Source organism: Schistocerca cancellata, chromosome 5 (genome assembly GCF_023864275.1).
Source record: "Schistocerca cancellata isolate TAMUIC-IGC-003103 chromosome 5, iqSchCanc2.1, whole genome shotgun sequence".
Lineage (NCBI taxonomy): Eukaryota > Metazoa > Arthropoda > Insecta > Orthoptera > Acrididae > Schistocerca > Schistocerca cancellata.
The window spans coordinates 163,616,365-163,641,628 of NC_064630.1; the positions used below are offsets into that span (position 1 = coordinate 163,616,365).

The following is a 25,264-nucleotide window of genomic DNA, read 5'->3' on the forward strand; positions in this document are numbered from 1 at the left end:
ATCTCTCTTGCCTTCTGGTAAGAGGGCTCGAGATATTTTCTTCTTGCTAGCGACGCATTCGGAATGCAGTTGCAGAAAACGATTAGAGCTAACTACGGGTGTGCCTCACTGTAATTGTTCTCCGCGGAGTATACGTACGTCGAAATGGCTGCGTTTTTCCGTAACAAAGGAGAAGGCCGAGCAAGGAAAACAACTAAGCTGAATGCTTGGCACTATCACGACGTAACATTAAACTCTAATTAGAGAGCAAAATTAATGAACAGTAGTTTGAAGACAGCATTAACAGCAGTTCAGAACTGTGAGAAGGAGCAAACGGGGAGCAAAGTGTCTGCAAAATAAAGCAATTCATTAAGGTTAACGAAGCCTAAAATTTTTATAGTGAAAACATAAGTCAAAGTAAAATCGGTATGAAAGGTAACTTGACGTAAAAAAAGTCTGAAGTCCAACGGCTGGCTACTGGAAATAGGCCTAGTTAACTTGATTGAGGATAAAGGAATTTCTGGGAATCAGCTTAATAGAAATACGTATTGGTTTCTCTCTCTCTGTGTGTGTGTGTGTTTTAAGCATCCATATCTTGTGGCACATTTGCAACAAAAACATTTGTCTTTCGCGCACAGATCATTAACGACTTGACGGCTCCCTGGGTAAGAGCATATGTCACGGAAATCCAACGTTGCGATATGGACTACTGTGTAACGGTCAACATTCCGTTGAAGGCTGAAACTTTCATCGCTAAAAGAGTTCTTGCACTGTAGTTAAGCTATTTTTCTGTCTATGTCGTTCATTCCAGGACTGTTAGTCCAGCTAAGTATGCAGAAAGGTTTTTGTGTAAAGTTTGGAAAGCAGGAGAGCGGGTCGTAAGCCGTATCAGTGTAGGTCAGCTGGTAATAACAATAATGACTCTCATCAAGCTTAATGATTACTTCGCAATTACATATTCACCTATACTCGCAAAGGCAACGTTTGGCCATGGCAGGAGTATTTCATGTACCACCTTCATTTACTCACTGGCCTGTCCAGTTACAGTTCGTGTGTAGGAAGGACGAACGTTGTTAAGTGTCCATGTGAGATCGAATTTCTAATTTTACCTCCAGACCCACTTCACAAGACACAGAGAGTTAGAGGTTGATAAGTGATACCTGAATATATACCTACTTCAGTTTGTTACTTGTTTATTCTCTGAATCTAGCAGTCTTCCCGCAAACACATTGTACACTCCTGGAAATGGAAAAAAGAACACATTGACACCGGTGTGTCAGACCCACCATACTTGCTCCGGACACTGCGAGAGGGCTGTACAAGCAATGATCACACGCACGGCACAGCGGACACACCAGGAACCGCGGTGTTGGCCGTCGAATGGCGCTAGCTGCGCAGCATTTGTGCACCGCCGCCGTCAGTGTCAGCCAGTTTGCCGTGGCATACGGAGCTCCATCGCAGTCTTTAACACTGGTAGCATGCCGCGACAGCGTGGACGTGAACCGTATGTGCAGTTGACGGACTTTGAGCGAGGGCGTATAGTGGGCATGCGGGAGGCCGGGTGGACGTACCGCCGAATTGCTCAACACGTGGGGCGTGAGGTCTCCACAGTACATCGATGTTGTCGCCAGTGGTCGGCGGAAGGTGCACGTGTCCGTCGACCTGGGACCGGACCGCAGCGACGCACGGATGCACGCCAAGACCGTAGGATCCTACGCAGTGCCGTAGGGGACCGCACCGCCACTTCCCAGCAAATTAGGGACACTGTTGCTCCTGGGGTATCGGCGCAACCGTCTCCATGAAGCTGGGCTACGGTCCCGCACACCGTTAGGCCGTCTTCTGCTCACGCCCCAACATCGTGCAGCCCGCCTCCAGTGGTGTCGCGACAGGCGTGAATGGAGGGACGAATGGAGACGTGTCGTCTTCAGCGATGAGAGTCGCTTCTGCCTTGGTGCCAATGATGGTCGTATGCGTGTTTGGCGCCGTGCAGGTGAGCGCCACAATCAGGACTGCATACGACCGAGGCACACAGGGCCAACACCCGGCATCATGGTGTGGGGAGCGATCTCCTACACTGGCCGTACACCACTGGTGATCGTCGAGGGGACACTGAATAGTGCACGGTACATCCAAACCGTCATCGAACCCATCGTTCTACCATTCCTAGACCGGCAAGGGAACTTGCTGTTCCAACAGGACAATGCACGTCCGCATGTATCCCGTGCCACCCAACGTGCTCTAGAAGGTGTAAGTCAACTACTCTGGCCAGCAAGATCTCCGGATCTGTCCCCCATTGAGCATGTTTGGGATTGGATGAAGCGTCGTCTCACGCGGTCTGCACGTCCAGCACGAACGCTGGTCCAACTGAGGCGCCAGGTGGAAATGGCATGCCAAGCCGTTCCACAGGACTACATCCAGCATCTCTACGATCGTCTCCATGGGAGAATAGCAGCCTGCATTGCTGCGAAAGGTGGATATACACTGTACTAGTGCCGACATTGTGCATGCTCTGTTGCCTGTGTCTATGTGCCTGTGGTTCTGTCAGTGTGATCATGTGATGTATCTGACCCCAGGAATGTGTCAATAAAGTTTCCCCTTCCTGGGACAATGAATTCACGGTGTTCTTATTTCAATTTCCAGGAGTGTATAATTACCTACTTGAAGTTTTACACATGATCGTAACTGTGTCACGAAGTACACTATGCCTGTCGGTAAAGACTTCCCGTTTTGCGTCCACGTGTCCGTACTCCAATACCTAACCTGTTGCCTAGAGCAAAATAATCATTAAGGCTCGCTTGTACCTGGAGGTACTAACAAACCTAAAAACATACTACTTGTAAAAGCTGTAATTATTTCTGTGCGGATGAAGTAAATACTGACGTAGGGTTGTTCAGTATACTGTCCTCAGTCATCAGTAGAAATGTCTGCATTTATATCCCCAACTACCTGTATGGATAGAAGGAAACAATATGTTTATTGACTGTTGTCTGTTTGCTTGTTTGAACACCCTTCTCCGAAACTACGGGACGAATTTTATAGGGTTTTCGCAGGTAACTTGAGCATAGCTTGGGCACCGTATAGGCTTTATTTCATCAAAATCGAGCTATGATGAAGAAAGGTATCGTGATTTAAAGTTTTAACTAAAACCGTCGTATCTGCTTCTCTGTTTGAACATGCTAATCTCCATAGTTACAAGATGAATTTTCTAGGGATTTTCACAGGTAACATGAACACAGCTTGGGGCACAGTACAGACTTTATTTCATCAGTATCGCATCACGAAAAAAAAAAGGTATAGTAATTGAATGTACTATCCACACTAATATTATTGTAGGAATTGGGTAACGAACACGATGTTCATGATGCCGTAATGACTGTCAACGCTACCGATTCACATACACAATATTTATTTATACATGTTATACGGTCAGATACAACTTACACTTGGCGTCTCAGAACACACTGCCCAAGGTCCAGAGATACTGTTTTTTGCAGCGATATTCTTGGGGACGGAAGTCCGTAGAGGTTGTGTCTCCAAATTATAAATGCGAAAGTAACTGTGTTTCCTAAGTTTTCACGACCAACCTGCTGAACCAGTTTCGTTGAAACCTGGTATGGAGATACCCTGAACCGAGGGGATGAACATAAGCAACTTTAGGAACTGCGTAGCACAAGATAGTGACTGATTTGAAGAATATTACGCGAATTATGGAAAAATATTTACTCTGAAAAAGCTATTTACTCTTTGACTTTTCATCTTTATCCAACTGGCTGAAAATTTCTTTTAATAATTCTTTTAATTTGATTTGATTTTTGAACTGACTTGGTTGCAACTTCGCTGTTGTTTAGGTTTGGATGAATATATGCATTTCCAACTGCGAGATAAACCAAATATATCTGCCTGCGAATCAACATGAATTTAGAAATGTCTTTCTTACAAAGTGGAAACTGATTAAGTCCTGAACTTTACTACTAATCTCTTTATTTAAACAACGTGGTTCCTGGGTGATGACGATCTACCTACTAATGCTGTTCATGAAATGGTCCCTGTGCGTTGATAATTTTCGTAGCAAACTGATCCTGTAGTGAAAATATATTACCTTGTAATGTATTTGCTTGCCGCTCTATGTGCGCCAGTTGCAAATTTTTGCTAGCTAAAGTTGCTGAGAGCTTTGTGCAATGCTCCAGACAACAAGTACTCATCATTGAGTGAGACACTCCTTTAAATAAAAATGACTTGAATCGATGTTGTGGACAATGCTCTTAGGAGAAATATTTCTTTAACAAACCGTTTCTTAAATTATCTGATGTATTATTACTTGTATGCAATTCATATTAAAACACTCATTAACACTGAGAAAGGGCAACGTAGATACCAGACTCTTACTCTCACAAATGTTAGACAAATCGTTAATAAACATGAAAAGTAATACCTTACAGCGAAAATTACTCAGTCTTTAATGAAGAATCTGAAGTTCCCTGATGTGGATCTCTCATTCAACAATGAATCCTAACTATTCGCGATTGCAGTGCCAATAAAAACAAAAAAGATATGTAGTACCTTCATTCCTCTTCATACTCTTTTATTCTAAATCACTTCTCTTTTCCACAATATTCAAAACCAAATGGTTTTACTTAAACACAGATGTACTTAACTTTACGTCTACATTGCTACGAGTCCTCTGCTCGGCGTCTATCTCACTGCTGATATAACGACAGAATTCCCGCGCTCCTCGCTGCCAAGCAGCGATGACAAAAACAAGCACATCTTCGAGCGACACAGCTACTCTGACCAAAGACTACGCGCGAATAATAAGCGATTCAAAATTATCGCTTAGCGTCTGAGACATCCGAAGTATGTACAAATTCTAGGAATGTAACTAACAGATTCCCAATAGACCTGTTTCATGGTGAAAATGCTTTTATTGGTTGACGTGGGCCATGTGATTCGATTCAAAGCAATGAATAAAATGCTTATACACTCTTCATGAAGTTCTGAAGTGTCGGCAGAATTGCCAACACTGTTTTTAGAGGAGGCCGAAATGCACGCTATAAGCTCACGCAGGCTGGCGTGAGGTCTGAAACAGGATACGTAATGAATGCTATAAAGAAAAGTACGTAGCTTCTGGAATACTTAACTTTAATCCACATTTGTAGAACATTGCTCTTGATGATACAGAAGTATTATAGCAATTGAATACGGCGCCTTGCTAGGTCGTAGCAAATGTAGCTGAAGGCTATGCTAACTATCGTCTCGGCAAATGAGAGCGTAATTCTCAGTGAACCATGGCTAGCAACGTCGGCTGTACAACTGGGGCGAGTGCTAGTACGTCTCTCTAGACCTGCCGTGTGGTGGCGCTCGGTCTGCAATTACTGACAGTGGCAACACGCGGGTCCGTCGTATACTAGCGGACCACGGCCGATTTAAAAGCTACCACCTAGCAAGTGTGGTGTCTGGTGGTGACACCACAAGTTCAATCCATATTTTCAAACTACTTGTTGCATAATGTGCACATTGTATAACATATAGCTACTTCAATAGCACGAAGCGTAGCTGCGCTGCCCGTGCACCCATATACTGCGACACTGCGCATCCGGACGCATTGTGCGATGGCAGAGCTTGAAACAGAAGAGATTGGGGCGCCAGTTATGAGCTATGCTTACCCGAACAGGCAGACAGTTGAGGACAGCTGTTGTTCTTACACGCACTGTGGTTTACTCACTCACTACCCCTCCCAATAATAAAGCTTCTGATACGCAGTGCGGCTAACAGCTCTCCTCCCGAACAGGCCACGAAGGCCCAACGGTATCGACCGGCCGCCGTGTCATCCTCAGCTGATAGGCGTCACTGGATGCGGATACGGAGGGGCATGTGGTCAGCACACCGTATGTAAGTTTCCGAGACAGGAGCCACTACTTTTCAATCAAGTAGCTCCTCAGTCTGCCTCACAAGGGCTGAGTGCACTCTGCTTGCCAACAGTGCTCGGCAGACCAGATGGTCACCCATCCAAGTGCTAGCCGAGCCCGACAGCGCTTAACTTCTGTGATCTGACGGGAACCGGTGTTACCACTGCGGCAAGGCCGTTGGTGGCTAACAGCTAGTCTCGTAATATTTTTCAAAAAAATTGTTGTAGTGAAGCACATAATTTTCGCTGCGTTCCTCTTGAAAATGGCTAAATGGCCTAAATCGCTATAGCATATTTTATCAATAATTTCAACTCAAACTCTTTCAGATAAAAAGGTCTGTTCTTCAATTAGTTGGAGCTGTAAGGAGGATGGGAGACCGGGCAGCGGAGCGAGGGAGGGGTGGGGAGGGAGGGAGGGAGGAGGGAGGGAGGGAGGGAGGGAGAGGGAGGGAGGGAGGGAGAGGGAGAGGGAGAGAGAGAGAGAGAGAGAGAGAGAGAGAAAGAGAGAGAGTTAGGGCGAGGGGGAGAGGGGACAATATGTGCTACCTGTTACGGAACCAGACCACCAATTTATGTGTATAACACTAGTAGGAAATTTAGAGGCGAGAGTTTCCCATCTTAACGGCAACAGATGGAGCAGCAGCAGCTGGCGAGGCGTCGATTGGTGTCGCGTCGGACACGCTGGAGGAATCCGGACGGGCGTGGCGCAGTAGTCGTTCCCGTGAATGGCGTTTCCGTGTAAGCGAACGGCTCCATCCGCGCCGCGGTTAACGACGTCCGGATGGGACGCACAGTAGCAGTGCCGGGGCGACGCCGTCTGGAGGCCGCGCCCCGAAAACTACGGGCGGACACGCCCTGCGCGTCGTTTCCATCGCCTCACAAAGTAAACTGCGCCACGGGGGCCGGCGAGATAAAAAAAACGACGAGGGAAAAAAGTGACATGATATATCGGTTTTCATTTCCATATCGTGGACGTTACAGGTTGCTCACTCAATCTCAGATGCGACAAAAAAATAATAATAACCAGGGGGGGGGGGGGGGAAGAGGGGTGCATCTCCATCAGAAACAATAACGAAGGTGTGTCTGGGGGGAAGGATAGGAGAGGGGCGGAGGTGCGTGAGGAGTTGTAGGTGGCTGTAATTGGCGCCATGTGGGGCGCCTCCGGACCCTAGCAGGTAGTGGGTGGGAGGGGCCGGAGAGGGGAGGTTGGGTAGGATACGGAGCACGCCGCGGGGAGTCTCCGAATCGTGACGCCACCCTAGGCGCAGAGCTGCGTGGGAGGAAGCGGATGACGTGCCGAGGAGCGTGTAAAGATCGAGGGCGCATTTACACCCTCTCGTCGGCTACCATACAAGTCGGCAGCTGCGTCACGCTTGCCTAATTCAACAGGCAGGAAGTTCTCCACAACAGCTGGACGCTCGCTTTTTTCTACCCCGGAGAATATCTGTGTCTGCATCTACACTGAGGTGCCAAAAGTCATGGGATAGCGAGATAGCGATATCCACATACACAGATGGCGGTAGTGTCGCGCGTACAAAGTGTAAAAGAGCAATGCATAGACGGTGAAAGGTCTCTGCTGGATTCCTTTCATGTTAATTTCTTAAATCTGTTGTCATTTACGGCATAAATTCCTCTTCTAAATTTACTGTGGTGTTTCTGACTATCTGGAAGGAGACTGAGCAGTGAAACGTGTTACTTTTACACATAAACAAGAACGATCTGTCACACTACTACACTTTAAAACACAGTTTACATGTAATTCATGTTACACCGTCTCATACGGAACCTACATGCGCTTTCTTTTATATACTGTATATGATAAGATACTGTCATTCCCCTTCCCTTCTGTGTGAGAGGATGAATGAGCAAATGTATTTCTAGTTGCATGCTTGATGGTAGCAGACAAGCCTGTGTGCTAGAGAACAGTAGGACCAACGTCGGAACAGGTAGTTACGCTTTCTAAAAACAGAGAGGTTTCGATTCTTAGTATGGTCCTGTCCGTCCCTTGTCATGTTGGTACAGGAAGCTGCCTCTCTGGTCACTTCTGTTTGTATCTGTTAAGCACGCTCGGTAGGAGCCCAGGCCAGTCTGTCCGCGGCGAGCGTCTGAAGTGGTAAGATCTCTGGCTAAGCGCGTGTCTGCTAAGTCCGTAGGACAATGGATTTCTTAAGTTCAGCCTAACTGAAAATTTAATCACCTTTATTTCAGGTTTAGCTCTAAAATGTCTAATGTTATCTTAAATTGCAACGCAGTGTAATTCGAGTGTGAAGTTCAGAATATGTTCTGGTAGTTGCTTTGTCACTACTTTGTGAGTAGAGTGGAACCACGTGTTGATCAGTAACTAACTAAGATCATCAGTCTTAAATGCGAATGTGTGTGAGTTTATAACGTCTCGTCTTGACAATATTTTTCAATATAGCAACTTTTCTTTATGTTCAGCCCACGTGGGCTGTACTTTGTGAGACCAGTACCAAATGCTTATACAATTGTTTGACCCATCAGGTTAATAGTAAGACGATAGTAACCAGTTCGAGGTTTTTCTTTTGTAAATTGCTTTTCGATCTAATTTACTTTAATTATCAAAATTATTGTGGAGTTACACTCTTTGTGTAAACCAAGTTGACCACGTGAAGCATGTGGTGTAATCATCAAAGTAGCCCTCAGCTATTCTTGTCGGGAGGATTTCACAGAGAGTTAGTATGAATTTAGTATACCAGTGTGTGGTAATTTCATGACGGACATGATTGCGCTACGAACGTAACTTCTTTGGGTGAAAATTGAATCGGTTGGTTGTGGTTGATTTCCTATTGGATATGTTTCAACGCTCTTCGTGTGTTATTTTATGAATGCAGTGTTGTATGTAGTCTACCAATCTTGGCTCCCTATTTGATGTGTTCCGTAAGATTACAAACTCACATTTTCACAATCCTAAATAAGGCACCAGTATAGTTATGAATCAAGTTTGATATCCTGAAATTTTAACGGAAGAATGATCAATGTTAAAATAAATGTCCAAATGTAAACTGATTTATTTCTTTTTATTTAAATTGTCTTTTTATATACAGGGTGAGTCACCTAACATTACCGCTGGATGTATTTCGTAAACCACATCAAATACTGACGAATCGATTCCACAGACCGAACGTGAGGAGAGGGGCTAGTGTAATTGGTTAATAAAAACCATAAAAAAATGCACGGAAATATGTTTTTTAACACAAACCTACGTTTTTCTAAATGGAACCCCGTTAGTTTTGTTAGCACATCTGAACATACGAACAAATACGTAATCAGTGCCGTTTGTTGCATTGTAAAATGTTAATTACATCCGGAGATATTGTAACCTAAAGTTGACGCTTGAGTACCACTCCTCCCCTGTTCGATCGTGTGTATCGGAGAGCACCGAATTACGTAGGGATCCAAAGGGAACAGTGATGGATCTTACGTACAGAAGAGACTGGAACAGCACATTACGTCCACATGCTAACATCTTTTTATTGGTCTTTTTCACTGACGCACATGTACATTACCATGAGGGGTGAGGTACACGTACACACGTGGTTCCCGTTTCCAATTACGGAGTGGTATAGAGTGTGTCCCAACATGTCAGGCCAATAGATGTTCAATGTGGTGGCCATAATTTGCTGCACACAACTGCAATCTCTGGCGTAATGAATGTCGTACACGCCGCAGTACAAATGGCTCTGAGCACTATGCGACTTAACTTCTGAGGTCATCAGTCGCCTAGAACTTAGAACTAATTAAACCTAACTAACCTAAGGACATCACACACATCCATGCCCGAGGCAGGATTCGAACCTGCGACCGTAGCAGTCGCGCGGTTCCGGACTGAAGCGCCTAGAACCGCTCGGCCACCGAGGCCGGCTGCTGCAGTACATCTGGTGTAATGTCGCCGCAGGCTGCCACAATACGTTGTTTCATATCTTCTGGGGTTGTAGGCACATCACGGTACACATTCTCCTTTAACGTACCCCACAGAAAGAAGTCCAGAGGTGTAAGATCAGGAGAACGGGCTGGCCAATTTATGCGTCCTCCACGTCCTATGAAACGCCCGTCGAACATCCTGTCAAGGGTCAGCCTAGTGTTTATTGCGGAATGTGCAGGTGCACCATCATGCTGATACCACATACGTCGACGCGTTTCCAGTGGGACATTTTAGAGCAACGTTGGCACATCATTTTGTAGAAACGCGATGTATTTTGCAGCTGTTTGGGCCCCTGCAATGAAGTGAGGACCAATGAGGTGGTTGCCAATGATTCCGCACCATACATTTACAGTCCACGGTCACTGTCGCTCTACCTGTCTGAGCCAGCGAGGATTGTCCACGGACCAGTAATGCATGTTCCGTAGATTCACTGCCCCGTGGTTTGTGAAACCCGCTTCATCGGTAAAGAGGTAGAACTGCAACGCATTCTCTGTTAATGCCCATTGACAGAATTGCACTCGATGATTAAAGTCATCACCATGTAAATTACTGATGTAGCGACACATGAAACGGGTGAAAGTGGTGACGATGCAGTATGCGCATGACACTATTTTGACTCTGTCCACCGGCTCTCGCAATGCCCCGTGTACTTATGTGCGGGTTCATGGCAACAGCAGCTACCACACCAACTGCACCCGCTTCTCCTGTGACGGGCCTGTTACGGACCCGTTAGCGTGCTACGACCATACCTGTTGCATACAGTTGGCGGTAGATGTTTTGCAATGTGCGGCACGTTGGATGCTCTCTGTCCGGGTACCGTTCTGCATACACCCTGCAGGCTTGAGCTGCATTTCGTCAACACTCGCCATAGATGAGTATCATCTTCGCCTTTTCAGAGTTCGAATACACCATGGTCACAGTTCCTACAACACTACACTATCACAGACGTCTGGTAATATGGTGTACTACAGTTGGTCTGCGTGCGGAGACGAATGCAGAATAACAATAGCAGCAAGCGTTACATGCGGACACTGCGACAGCTAGACCAAATCACAACAGTGCACTACAGCCACACTCGCAAACACGGTCGCCATCGTAAACATGTCCCTGCAGATCCTGCTTGCCGACCGTGGCCCGTGTTTGTTACAACACGCAACTGAACGTCAGAGATTTCAAGCGTCAACTTTAGGTTACAATATCTCCGGATGTAATTAACATTTTAAAATGCAACAAACGGCACTGATTACGTATTTGTTTATATGTTCAGATGTGCTAACAAAACTAACCTGGTTCCATTTAAAAAAACGTAGGTTTGTGTTAAAAAATATACTTCCGTGCATTTTTGTATGGTTTGTATTAAACAATTACACTAGCCCCTCTACTCACGTTCGGTCTGTGGAATCGGTTCGTCAGTATTTGATTTGGTTTACGAAATATATCCAGCGGTAACGTTAGGTGACTCACCCTGTATATATCACCGGTTATCGTAAGATGAATACTAAAAGATTATAATTAATGTTAGTCTGGTTGGGAATTTGGTAAGCTATACTGGATACCTGGTGAAACAGTTGCGCAGTAATGCAAGGTTAACTTCCTCACATAGCTCACAACTTTTAACCCACTTTTATGGTCTTGAATATCAGCACCGCTTTCAGAACAAATTAATGCAACAACATTACAACGGAGCTGTCATTTGTACTCAGGTGATTCGTGAGGAAATGTTTCCGGGCTCGACAGGAATTAAGACACTCGGAATGGTAGTTGGAACTAGAGGCATGGGATATTCCATTTTCGAAATCGTTAGGTAATTCAGTATTCCGAGATCCACAGTGTCAACAGTGTGCCGAGAATACCAAATTTAAGGCATTATCCCTCACCAGGGACAGCGCGGTGGCCGACTACCTTCGCTTAACGACCGACAGCAGCGGCGTTTGCATAGAGTTGGCAGTACTGACAGACAAGCAACACGGCGCGGAATAACCGCAGAATTCAATATGGACTTACGACGAACGTATCTTTTAGGATAGTGCGGCGAAATTTAGCGTTAATGGGCTATGGCAGCAGACGACCGAAGCGAGTGCCTTTGAGAAGAGCACGACATCGCCTGCTGCGCTACTACTGCCATATTGGTTAGACCTGGAAAACCGTGGTCTCGTCAGATGAGACCTGATTTCAGTTGGCGAGAGCTGATGGCACGGTCTGAGTGCGGCGCAGATCCCACGAAGCCGCGCACCCAAGTCAACAAGGCACTCTGCAAGCTGGTGATGGCTCCATAACGCTGTAGGCTGTGTTTTTATGGAATGGACTGGGTCCTCTGGTCCAACTGAACTGATAATTGGCTGGAAATGGTTATGTTCTCCTAGATGGAGACCATCTGCAGGCATTCATGGACTTTATGTTCCCAAACAACGACGGAATTTTTGTGAATGGCAATGCATCGTGTTACCAGGTCGTAGTTGTTCGTGAAAGGTTTGAAGAACATTATGGACAACGCGAGCGAGTGATTTGGCCACCCAGATTGTCCGACGTGAGTTCCATCGCACATTTATACACTCCTGGAAATTGAAATAAGAACACCGTGAATTCATTGTCCCAGGAAGGGGAAACTTTATTGACACATTCCTGGGGTCAGATACATCACATGATCACACTGACAGAACCACAGGCACATAGACACAGGCAACAGAGCATGCACAATGTCGGCACTAGTGCAGTGTATATCCACCTTTCGCAGCAATGCAGGCTGCTATTCTCCCATGGAGACGATCGTAGAGATGCTGGATGTAGTCCTGTGGAACGGCTTGCCATGCCATTTCCACCTGGCGCCTCAGTTGGACCAGCGTTCGTGCTGGACGTGCAGACCGCGTGAGACGACGCTTCATCCAGTCCCAAACATGCTCAATGGGGGACAGATCCGGAGATCTTGCTGGCCAGAGTAGTTGACTTACACCTTCTAGAGCACGTTGGGTGGCACGGGATACATGCGGACGTGCATTGTCCTGTTGGAACAGCAAGTTCCCTTGCCAGTCTAGGAATGGTAGAACGATGGGATCGATGACGGTTTGGATGTACCGTGCACTATTCAGTGTCCCCTCGACGATCACCAGTGGTGTACGGCCAGTGTAGGAGATCGCTCCCCACACCATGATGCCGGGTGTTGGCCCTGTGTGCCTCGGTCGTATGCAGTCCTGATTGTGGCGCTCACCTGCACGGCGCCAAACACGCATACGACCATCATTGGCACCAAGGCAGAAGCGACTCTCATCGCTGAAGACGACACGTCTCCATTCGTCCCTCCATTCACGCCTGTCGCGACACCACTGGAGGCTGGCTGCACGATGTTGGGGCGTGAGCGGAAGACGGCCTAACGGTGTGCGGGACCGTAGCCCAGCTTCATGGAGACGGTTGCGAATGATCCTCGCCGATACCCCAGGAGCAACAGTGTCCCTAATTTGCTGGGAAGTGGCGGTGCGGTCCCCTACGGCACTGCGTAGGATCCTACGGTCTTGGCGTGCATCCGTGCGTCGCTGCGGTCCGGTCCCAGGTCGACGGGCACGTGCACCTTCCGCCGACCACTGGCGACAACATCGATGTACTGTGGAGACCTCACGCCCCACGTGTTGAGCAATTCGGCGGTACGTCCACCCGGCCTCCCGCATGCCCACTATATGCCCTCGCTCAAAGTCCGTCAACTGCACATACGGTTCATGTCCACGCTGTCGCGGCATGCTACCAGTGTTAAAGACTGCGATGGAGCTCCGTATGCCACGGCAAACTGGCTGACACTGACGGCGGCGGTGCACAAATGCTGCGCAGCTAGCGCCATTCGACGGCCAACACCGCGGTTCCTGGTGTGTCCGCTGTGCCGTGCGTGTGATCATTGCTTGTACAGCCCTCTCGCAGTGTCCGGAGCAAGTATGGTGGGTCTAACACACCGGTGTCAATGTGTTCTTTTTTCCATTTCCAGGAGTGTAGTTTCAAGAACCAGTTTAAGTGAAGAATCTAAATATATACACTTCTGTCCCCTACGAATCGTTAATTAGCGACCGCGAAGGCACGGCAGGACTATTATAACACGTGCAGAGGCATTTAATCAGTAATTTTTCTCGCGCTCCGCATGCTATCGTGACGGGAGGAACCCCAACATATTGTACAGTACTCAGTACCGTCTGTCGTGCACTTCACAGTGGTTTCCGTTGTACACTGAGGAGACAGATCTTATGGGATACCTTCTAATATCGTGTCGGACCTCCTTTTGACAGGTGTGGTGCAACAGCTCGTCATGGCATGGACTCAACAAGTCGCCATGCTGTCTCTATAGTCTTCCATTATTGCGAAAGTGTTGCCGGTGCAGAATTTTGTGCACGAGCTGACGCCTCTATTACGTTCTACACTCCTGGAAATGGAAAAAAGAACACATTGACACCGGTGTGTCAGACCCACCATACTTGCTCCGGACACTGCGAGAGGGCTGTACAAGCAATGATCACACGCACGGCACAGCGGACACACCAGGAACCGCGGTGTTGGCCGTCGAATGGCGCTAGCTGCGCAGCATTTGTGCACCGCCGCCGTCAGTGTCAGCCAGTTTGTCGTGGCATACGGAGCTCCATCGCAGTCTCTAACACTGGTAGCATGCCGCGACAGCGTGGACGTGAACCGTATGTGCAGTTGACGGACTTTGAGCGAGGGCGTATAGTGGGCATGCGAGAGGCCGGGTGGACGTACCGCCGAATTGCTCAACACGTGGGGCGTGAGGTCTCCACAGTACATCGATGTTGTCGCCAGTGGTCGGCGGAAGGTGCACGTGCCCGTCGACCTGGGACCGGACCGCGGCGACGCACGGATGCACGCCAAGACCGTAGGATCCTACGCAGTGCCGTAGGGGACCGCACCGCCACTTCCCAGCAAATTAGGGACACTGTTGCTCCTGGGGTATCGGCGAGGACCATTCGCAACCGTCTCCATGAAGCTGGGCTACGGTCCCGCACAACGTTAGGCCGTCTTCCGCTCACGCCCCAACATCGTGCAGCCCGCCTCCAGTGGTGTCGCGACAGGCATGAATGGAGGGACGAATGGAGACGTGTCGTCTTCAGCGATGAGAGTCGCTTCTGCCTTGGTGCCAATGATGGTCGTATGCGTGTTTGGCGCCGTGCAGGTGAGCGCCACAATCAGGACTGCATACGACCGAGGCACACAGGGCCAACACCCGGCATCATGGTGTGGGGAGCGATCTCCTACACTGGCCGTACACCACTGGTGATCGTCGAGGGGACACTGAATAGTGCACGGTACATCCAAACCGTCATCGAACCCATGGTTCTACCATTCCTAGACCGGCAAGGGAACTTGCTGTTCCAACAGGACAATGCACGTCCGCATGTATCCCGTGCCACCCAACGTGCTCTAGAAGGTGTAAGTCAACTACCCTGGCCAGCAAGATCTCCGGATCTGTCCCCCATTGAGCATGTTTGGGACTGGATGAAGCGTCGTCTCACGCGGTCTGCACGTCCAGCACGAACGCTGGTCCAACTGAGGCGCCAGGTGGAAATGGCATGGCAAGCCGTTCCACAGGACTACATCCAGCATCTCTACGATCGTCTCCATGGGAGAATAGCAGCCTGCATTGCTGCGAAAGGTGGATATACACTGTACTAGTGCCGACATTGTGCATGCTCTGTTGCCTGTGTCTATGTGCCTGTGGTTCTGTCAGTGTGATCATGTGATGTATCTGACCCCAGGAATGTGTCAATAAAGTTTCCCCTTCCTGGGACAATGAATTCACGGTGTTCTTATTTCAATTTCCAGGAGTGTATAAAGGCAGGTTTTCGTGGAATAATTGGCGTCTACCTTCTAGCATCTGCCTTGTCAGGTTTTTCGGCATTCCGCGACGCTCTTTCATGAGTCAAGCAAACCTGTTACAAACAGTGTTGCCTATTTTGGAATGCATCTAATATCCCCTGTTATCTACGTCCAAACAGAGCGAATCCCTGCGAAATACGTGCAAGAGGGTATCTTTTATTGTAGCAGATGTTAATTTTTCTTCCCATTCCATTCAGGAATGGTACGTGCGAAGTATAACTGCTTGTATGCCTCCGTGCGAGCTGTTATTTGCACGATTTCTTCTGGACGGATACATAGGAATGCATAAGAAAGATAAGTAAATCAGATGTAGTCTTTCGCCCCTGCTGGTCAATCGAAGAAATAATTACGGAGATAAAAGGAAGAGGCAAATGCGGGATTACAATTCAGAGTGAAAGGATATCAATGGTAAGATTCGCTGATGACATTGCTATCCTCAGTAAAAGTGAACAAGAATTACAGGATCTGTTGAATGGCATGTACAGTCTAATTGGTACAGAACATGGAATGAGAATAAATCGAAGAAAAACCAAAGTAATGAGAAGTAGCAGAAATGAGAACATCGAGAAACTTAACATCAGAATTGGCGATCACGAAGTAGATGAAGTTAAGGAATTCTGCTCCCCAGGCAGCAAAATAACCCATGATGGACGGAGCAAGGACGACAAAAAAAGTTGACTAGCACTGGCAGAAAGGGCATTTATGGCTAAGAGAAGTCTACCAGTATCAAACATACGCCTTTACTTGAAGAAGAAATTTCTCGGAATGCACCTTTGGAGCACAGCATTATATGGTAGTGAAATATGGATTGCGGGAAAAGCATCTGAGAATGGGTGCTACAGAAGGATATTGAAAATTAGGTACACTGATACATACACTGACAAGAAGAAGGGGCAAGATGATAGGACAATTGTTAAGACGTTAGGAACTAATTTTCATGATACTAGAGGTAGCTGTAGAGAGTAAAAACTGTGGAGGAAAAGGGAGACTGGAAAACATCCAGCAAAGAATTGAAGAGGTAGGTTGTGTGTAACTCTGAGATGAAGAGATTGGCACAGGAGAGGAATTCGTGGTGGACCGTGTCAAACCAGTCAGGAGATTGATAAGGCAAAAAAAATCTTATAGAAATACCTGGGAATATCAATAACAAGTATCGGAGAAACTGTGAGTAGGATGGGTCGGGTTGGGGCAGCAATGAAACATCTGAGTAGTATACTGTGGAGTGAAGTTGTGGCTAAGAGTATTAATACATAAAACAACAGAAGTTACGCCAAGGCTTGTCCGTGACTGGCTTACACGTTAGAAATATTTTTGTTAGTAGACACCGTCCTACAACACTTTATTTTCCTGTATTATTCGAACGCGTTTCAGTGCTCCATTTTCAAGGACTAAATTGACGTTTTCTGGGCGTTACATTTGTGACAGTGAATAACTGTTCGCTTACATTTCAAATTATTTCTGGCGCGTGTAACAGTTTTATCCATCGAGTTATTGAAAGAATTAAGGTTGAGATGCCCTTTAAGTATCTTTGCCTCTTTCCTTATGTTTAGTGGACAGCACTATTTCTTTTTAAAGATCAGGGACTAAGGCTTTCGTTCAGACTGAAGCGTTCTGATGTAATTTTAATTATTATATTCAGTTTTGCGAGACTGCAAGGACTGACCCCAGAGAATTCTAAGAATCTCTGAATGTTATATCGGTTTCACATTTTATGCACCACAATTTTATTTTATTTTATATTATGCCACGTGCTTTTGTAGCCGTAAATGGTTGAGTGCTCCATTATTAATACCAACTGCCGGAGTAGTAGACCTTTTTGATACACCCCTCTCATTATGCTTAGGGCCTAGCGTGATCTCAAAATCTGAAAATTTTGTTGCAGCTCAACTATTTTGTTGCAGTAAGTACTTCGCATCTTCATCATCGCTACTTTCGGGAGTCAGACGTGAAGCTTCGTCTTCGTTGGTCAACCAATCATGACAGCTCGCCTTGGATCTTTCAAGACTTCTTTTTCCGTGCGGTACATATTTCATAGCTTGGAGTGGCAATCGCTGTTCTGACATTTTTGCCGCGTTGTCCTTCCATTTAACTCAATTTCATCTGTTATACTGTTTCTTGGTTTAAGCGCTTTCTTAATTTTTGCATTTTTAAAATTTTATGAAATTTTGTACACCCTTAATTCCTGAATTTTTTTATTTTATGTAACTTTTTACATTCTTTAATAGCCTTTAGCACTCCCATTTGACTGAGGTGCAGGCGTATCTCCAATCCTACCTCGGATACCATATATTGGAAGTTACTAATACTTTGTCTAACTCAGCACTAAGTCAAGTTAGTACTTCGCAGCTGGCCGATGTGGACGAGCGGTTCTAGGCGCTTCATCCGGAACCGCGCTGCTGCTACGGTCGCTGGTTCGAATCCTGACTCGGGCATGGCAGTGTGTGATGTCCCTAGGTTAGTTAAGTTTAAGTAGTTCTAAGTCGATTGGACTGATGAACTCAGACGTTAAGTCCCATAGTGCTTAGAGCCATTTAGTACTTCGCATCTAGATTTGATTATTCAGCTTTTTGGCAGCGATGGACACGTTGGACGTTTAGTCTATCCCCGGACGCTTCAGAAAGAGAATAAGCCAGAAGGTATTCGAGCGCAACTATTGAGATAACTTTTTTCCTAAGTCTGACTGAGAGTAGTGATGGGAAAAACTGAGGAAGAACCAGCGAAAGCAGAACCGCGTCGGAATTCAAGAGCGCAGGGAGCCGGCAGGAGCGCACCAGTTTGCCCTTGGGAAGCTGGTTAAGGTCGGCGGCATCGCGTGCGTGTTGTGTTACCCGCGAAGCTCGCCGCGTCTGGCCCACAGAGAGAAGCCATTCATCTCGGCTCGTGACGCAGAACCTAAGGAAACACGAGTACAGGCCTCCTGAAAGACTTCTAGAGTTACTGCGGCGCCAGCGGCTCGAGCCCTTTCGCTGGCCGCGAGAACAACCGACCACGCCGCCAGGGGTACGGCGTCAGGTGCGCGTCGCGTGCTGCAGGTACCGTGTAACTGGCTTTGCGTCTCACGTAAAAAACGTGGAAACCCTGACGACACTAGAAGTAATGCAGGGTTTAACGCTTCGTAGGCTACAACGTCAATTAGAGACGGAAGAGTAATGTAGTTATAGCGAGGCCGTGAACAAAAAATTACAGTATTGACATCGAGTCAATACAGGGAAATAACGAAAACCTAAATTAAAATGATCGGCAACAATACACCATCTTACCGCACAGTGGTTAGCTGGCAGATACTCTTCGGAGGTGGTCAAACAAGCCTGAATGACGAAGAAGAAAGGAACCGGTTATCCCCACAAAAGTGGACGCCCTGGTGCATGTAGACTGGCGCATCAAACGGAGACGACAGCAGATAAATCAGTCATACCTACGTTTTCCGGATCGTGCACGTCATTTTGATCATGAAAGAGTTGGCCGCCAGCTAGTTTCCCAGATTTCTCACGCCCATTTAGGGTTACAAAATCACCCGGTTTATCCGGGTTCTACATCTACATCTACATCCATACTCCGCAAGCCACCTGACAGTGTGTGGCGGAGGGTACCTAGAGTACCTCTATCGGTTCTCCCTTATATTCCAGTGTCGTATTGTTCGTGGAAATAAGGATTGTCAGTATGCCTCTGTGTGGGCTCTAACCTATCTGATTTTATCTTCATGGTCTCTTCGCGAGATATACGTAGGAGGAAGCAATATACTGCTTGACTCCTCGGTGAAGGTATGTTCTCGCTGGCCGCGGTGGTCTAGCGGTTCTAGGCGCTTCAGTCTGGATCCGCGCGAACGCTACGGTCGCAGGTTCGAATTCTGCCTCGGGCATGGATGTGTGTGATGTCCTTAGGTTAGTTAGGTTTAAGTAGTTCTAAGTTCTATGGGACTGATGACCTCAGATGTTAAGTTCCATAGTGCTCAGAGCCATTTGAACCATTTTTGTATGTTCTCGAAACTTCAACAAAAGCCCTACCGAGCTCGGTACGGGCTTTTGTTGAAGTTTCGAGAACATACAAAAATGGTTCAAATGGCTCTGAGCACTATGGAACTTAACATCTGAGGTCATCAGTCCCCTAGAACTTAGAACTACTTAAACCTAACTAACCTAAGGACATCACACACATCCATGCCCGAGGCAGAATTCGAACCTGCGACCGTAGCATTCGCGCGGATCCAGACTGAAGCGCCTAGAACCGATCGGCCACACCGGCCGGCCTGACTGCAACACTACAAGGAATTTTTCTTGCGCTAGAACAAAATGTAAAGCCAATACTCAGCAATGTCGTAACCCCTGTGTACCCAGATCAGTTAAAAGTTCAGTTGGAAGGAGTTACTTTTCATAGTGTTACTACTGACGCAAGCAACCATGAAAATAATCGTTTTCTTGTAGTTATACAGTTCACGGGGGAGGGGGGGAGGGGGAGGTGGGGAGGAAGGAAGGTGTGCAGACTAAACGTACTGAAATGCAAAATCTTCCGAATGAAATGTCGGACAGTGTAGTCAAGTATAACCGGAAATACTTCAGAAACACAAAAGGGGTTGCATTTGGGGGTGATAATGTCAATGCCGTTTTTGGCGGTCTAGAACGATCTGGCTCCAACAACGTGTTCAGTAAAATGAAGAAAGGCTTAGGGGACAACATTTTAGGAAATGGCTGTTCATGCCATGTTATACATAATGCTGGCAGAAAAGCTTCAAACATTATGAAGATGAACGTGGAAGTTTTTGTGCAGTAACTATTCCCTCGTTTTTCAATTTATACTGTGAGAGCACACCTTGAGAATGGCTAATAGGTTGTCAGTCGAATTAACGGTATGCCAATTAATAATATACCTGGTGTACTCCCAAAACATGATGAGCTATTCAATCTATTGAGAAAACTTCGAAAAACACGTCATTGTCTTGTCTGTTTAAATAAATCTACCTGATGATGGAAAGATAATCCTGTGAAACGTGTTGTGAGAAGGTCGGTAAAAGTTGTTAGTTACAGTTATTGCGCCGGCCGTAGTGGTCGAGCGGTTCCAGGCGTTACAGTCTGGAACCGCGCGACCGCTACGGTCGCAGGTTCGAATCCTGCCTCGGGCGTGGATGTGTGTGATGTCCTTAGGTTAGTTAGGTTTAAGTAGTTCTAAGTTCTAGGGGACTGATGACCTCAGAAGTTAAGTCCCATAGTGCTCAGAGCCATTTGAGCCATTTGGACAGTTATTTTTACGTTTAATTGGCACATCATAATGTTATGTCATGTTCCCAAGTACTAACAAAGCAAATGATCCTGGAATGAGTACACCATCATTATGAACTTTAGGGAATCACAATATCTAGATCACTCAGTAACTTTTTATTTGTTACATTCTTTGGTCCTGTAATTCTGAAACGACGACATCATGCGAAGAATGCGAGAACCATTTCCTAAGATGCAGCATTTTTTAGGATTTTGTAGCAACTACACTCCTTGATCGCAAATTTAATGCTCTTTCGGCTCAAACGTGCAACATTCGCGCAGTTTTGCGAGATAAAAATCGCATTTCCGCTTCGGGGAGTCGACAGGCGGGGATACTAAACACACATGTTTCATATTCTGACATCATCAGGTCCCGTAATTAAGAAAATAAGTACTGTAAGATGATAATTAAAAGTATAGTCTATATATTACCGGCCAACACAAAAATGGTTCAAATGGCTCTGACAAGGGAACCTCCCCATCGCACCCCCCTCAGATTTAGTTATAAGTTGGCACAGTGGACAGGCCTTGAAAAACTGAACACAGATTAATCGAGAAAACAGGAAGAAGTTGTGTGGAAATATGAAAAAAAATAAGCAAAATATACAAACTGAGTAGTCCATGCGCAAGATAGGCAACATCAAGGACAGTGTGAGCTCAGGAGCGCCGTTGTCCCGTGGCAAGCGTGAGCAGCTGCGGAACGAGAGGTCCTTGGTTCAAGTCTTCCCTCGAGTGAGAAGTTTAATTTTTCATTTTCAGACAATTATTATCTGTCCGTCCGTCCGTCCGTCCGATACGATCACTTTTTTGGGAGTGATTATCACATCCACAAGAAAACCTAAATCAGGCAAGGGTGAAGAATCTTTTTACCCTTTCGCCAAGTGTACAAGTTAGGTGGGGCGACAACATATTCCTGTCATGTGACGCACATGCCGTCACCAGTGTCGTATGGAACATATCAGACGTGTTTTCCTGTGGAGGAATCGGTTGACCTATGACCTTGCGATCAACTGTTTTCGGTTCCCATTGGAGAGGCACGTCCTTTCGTCTACTAAACGCACGGTTTTGCGGTGCGGTCGCAAAACACAGACACTAAACTTATTACAGTGAACAGAGACGTCAATGAACGAACGGACAGATCATAACTTTGCGAAAATAAAGAAAGTAAACTTTTCACTCAAGGGAAGACTTGAACCAAGGACCTCTCTTTCCGCAGCTGCTGACGCTTACCACGGGACAACGGCGCTCCTGAGCTCACACTAACCTTGATGTTGCCTATCTTGCGCATGGACTACTCAGTTTGTATATTTTGCTTATTTTTTCCATAGTTCCACACAACTTCTTCCTGTTTTCTCGATTGATATGTGTTCAGTTTTTCAAGATCCATCCACTGTGCCAACTTATAACTAAATCTAAGGGGGTGTGCGGTGGGGAGGTTCCCTTGTGAACACTATGAGACTTAACTACTGAGGTCATCAGTCCCCTAGAAGTTAGAACTACTTAAACCTAACTACCTAAGGACACCACACACATCCATGCCCGAGGCAGGATTCGAACCTGCGACCGCAGAGGTCGCGTTGTTCCAGACTGTAGCGCCTGGAACCGCTCGGCCACCCCGGCCGGCCCGGCCAGCAGAGGGAAATCTCATCCGCCAGTTATAGAACGAAACCTAGATTGTTAAGTGTCAATACGCGGTTAAACCTGTGCCGAATTCAACTCTGCTCGAAATCTTACACAAATACAATCGCTAGACGAGACGTGACCGTACTGGGTAATATGTTGCTTTCGTAATTTACAGTACGTCCAGTCTTCAACTCTCCCTATCATTTTACATGCGTATCACAAAAAAAAAGTTTACCTGCTACGTGGATAGAGCACGTGACTGCCCCAGCTCTCCGAAGAAGTGGGGCTTTTCCCGTTAGACGCAGGTGTGTAGGCGTTGTCAGGGCAACAAAACGGCGGTTCAGCCTCCTGTGGTCTGTTGTCCGTTGTCAGGGGGAGCTCTCCCTGCCAGCTGCTAATCCAGCACATTCACCCCATCAGCACGTCTTCGCCGTGGCAACAACGGCGGACGGCCATTGTCAGGGAGACAATATCAGGGCACGCCATAAAGTTTTAATTATCATCTCGAAAGAAATAAAGCTGTGACCATGAACCTTGGAGACGGTATTGGTCCTTCTCCACATATTCACCCCCCGGCGACACACGTCTTTTGCATCGGTCTGTGTCTTGGCGGAGACCGTGGTTCGATAAGTCTGCATTCTGGCTGCTCGAAAGTCACCTCGTCTTGTGGAATCCTTGCGACGGAAAAATGTTTTTCAGTCGCAAGAAAGGTGAAGAAATCATTGGATGTCATGTCAGGAGAATACGGGAGGCGAGACAAAATTTTATATCCCAAAGACGCAGTACTTCGTATCTGTGACTGTGTTCTGCGCAGAATGTGATGAGGCGTTGTAAAAACATCCACACGGACAATTCCGAGTCACTTCTGTCAGAAGATTTCGGTCGTTTGCTTCTGTGACCGTTTGTCCCTGATGTACGTATCTGTTAGCATTATACCATGGCAGTCTCAAAAGAAACAGCCTTGCCCAACGATGGTTGGGTCTTCGCGTAACAAGGCAGTGGTGAATCCGAATGTTTCCATTTCACGCTCTGCTCCTTTTTCTTGGGTTCATAATGAGGTACTCAGTTATCGTTCATGGCGTTAGGAAGTTGAAGAAGTCATCTGAATTGGACTGACACAGCTGCAACGTTTCCCTCGTTGCCATGGTTCGGCGGTCTAATGGGCGTAGGTTTATAATATTTCCAAAAGAAAAAAACCGGGGATGAATCAGAAACAATATTTATGTGAACCACGATGGCATACTTGTTTACGAAAGCATATTTACGCCTCCTCGAACCTTCTTAAGTAACTCTTTCTTGGATGTAGTGTTATCATAGCACTGACAAGTGAGATCTTTCTAGTTCTAACTGGCAGTCAACGAATTCTTTAGACATTGTACAAAAAGTCGATTTATATTATCAGTGTAATGTATATTCAATAAGCAAAATGTGTTGTGCACGTGGACTGAAAAAAAAGATATTGCACGATTTTCGAATGTTCTGAATATTCATGTGCAGAACGATTGTTCTTGAAGTCACATCATCCATCAGATTCAGTTTTCTCTAAAAATGTTGATTGGTTTCCGATGTGAGCTGTTCACCTAGAAATACTTTTAGACGATTTACTTCATCAATCAGTTCACTGTCATCCACAAGATCATTTCCAGTTAATTCGCTGTATTAGCTCATCAATTTGCTAATGTAATCACTTTAAACAGAACGCAAAGCATCCATACCTTTTCTGAACACATGAACAAGCTGGTCGTTATCTAATTAAGAGATGATACCTCTTACATTTAAGGGAGCAAAGTAATTTTTAGCTCTGTCTTGCAGATTTGACACTGAATCATCCAGGACACTTCCATCACAGCCTTTCCCCTTCGATTCGCGATATTTGTTTGTGCAGGTAACAGGAGACACTATAAAGAAATCATAGGTATCCTTCAGATAGAGAATTTTGCAGGAAATGCCTAATTGTAAGGGGAATATTATTTTCAGGCATGAAGTAAGATTTACGAGCCTCGTACGTTTGCAAAATTCTTTCTTACTATGAGAAAGTATTATCTTATTTTCAGTTTCTACAAAACTACAGAATTCTACCAACGTAAAATCCGGTCTGAGGTGCAAGATTAATTTTGCATTATTTCAGTTCCACATGAGTAAACTATCAATATTTTACTGGCCCATAAATTTCGTTTGATACGAGTGACATTTTCTGCTGTGGCAGGGAAGAGAGGGGAACCAGTGGATAAATGCTCCTATCAAATATATTCGCACTTTTTTTTTCTTTTGCTGAGAGAGAAGGAAACAGTGGCAGTGGGGAAGACACGGAAAAGTAAATACTGGAAGATAATAGACTTTGGTTGTGGTATAGAAAGACCAAAGGAGACAGCGGAAGTGTGTGAGAGAGAGGGACACAGTGGCAGTGGAACATACTGTAGTTGACAACGACACAACAATGTTAGGAAAAGAGTGAAGGAGACTGTGTCAAAAGGAGAGAAATAAAGAGAAGGAGAAAGCGGAAATGGATCAGAGCGAATGATAATGAGAGCGTCTATGACAATGACGACTAGGAAGGTAAAGATAGTGAAACAACAGCAGTGGAAGGAGCGAATGAGATAGTAGTAGCAAGAGAGAGAGAGACAGGGAAACAGTGACAATGAGAGGATACAACACTAGGACTAGGACAGAACGAAGGAGACTGTGGCTGTGAGAGAGGGG

General features: G+C 46.2%; 1 protein-coding gene and 1 pseudogene across 2 annotated transcripts in view; both read right to left on the reverse strand.

Moving 5' to 3' along the window:
• The window catches only part of LOC126188938 (protein TANC2), a 572,082-nt gene that overhangs the window by 300,603 nt on the left and 246,215 nt on the right, over positions 1–25,264 (reverse strand). The gene's annotated exons all lie outside the window — the stretch shown is intronic.
• On the reverse strand, positions 5,950–6,067 carry LOC126189168 (5S ribosomal RNA; annotated as a pseudogene).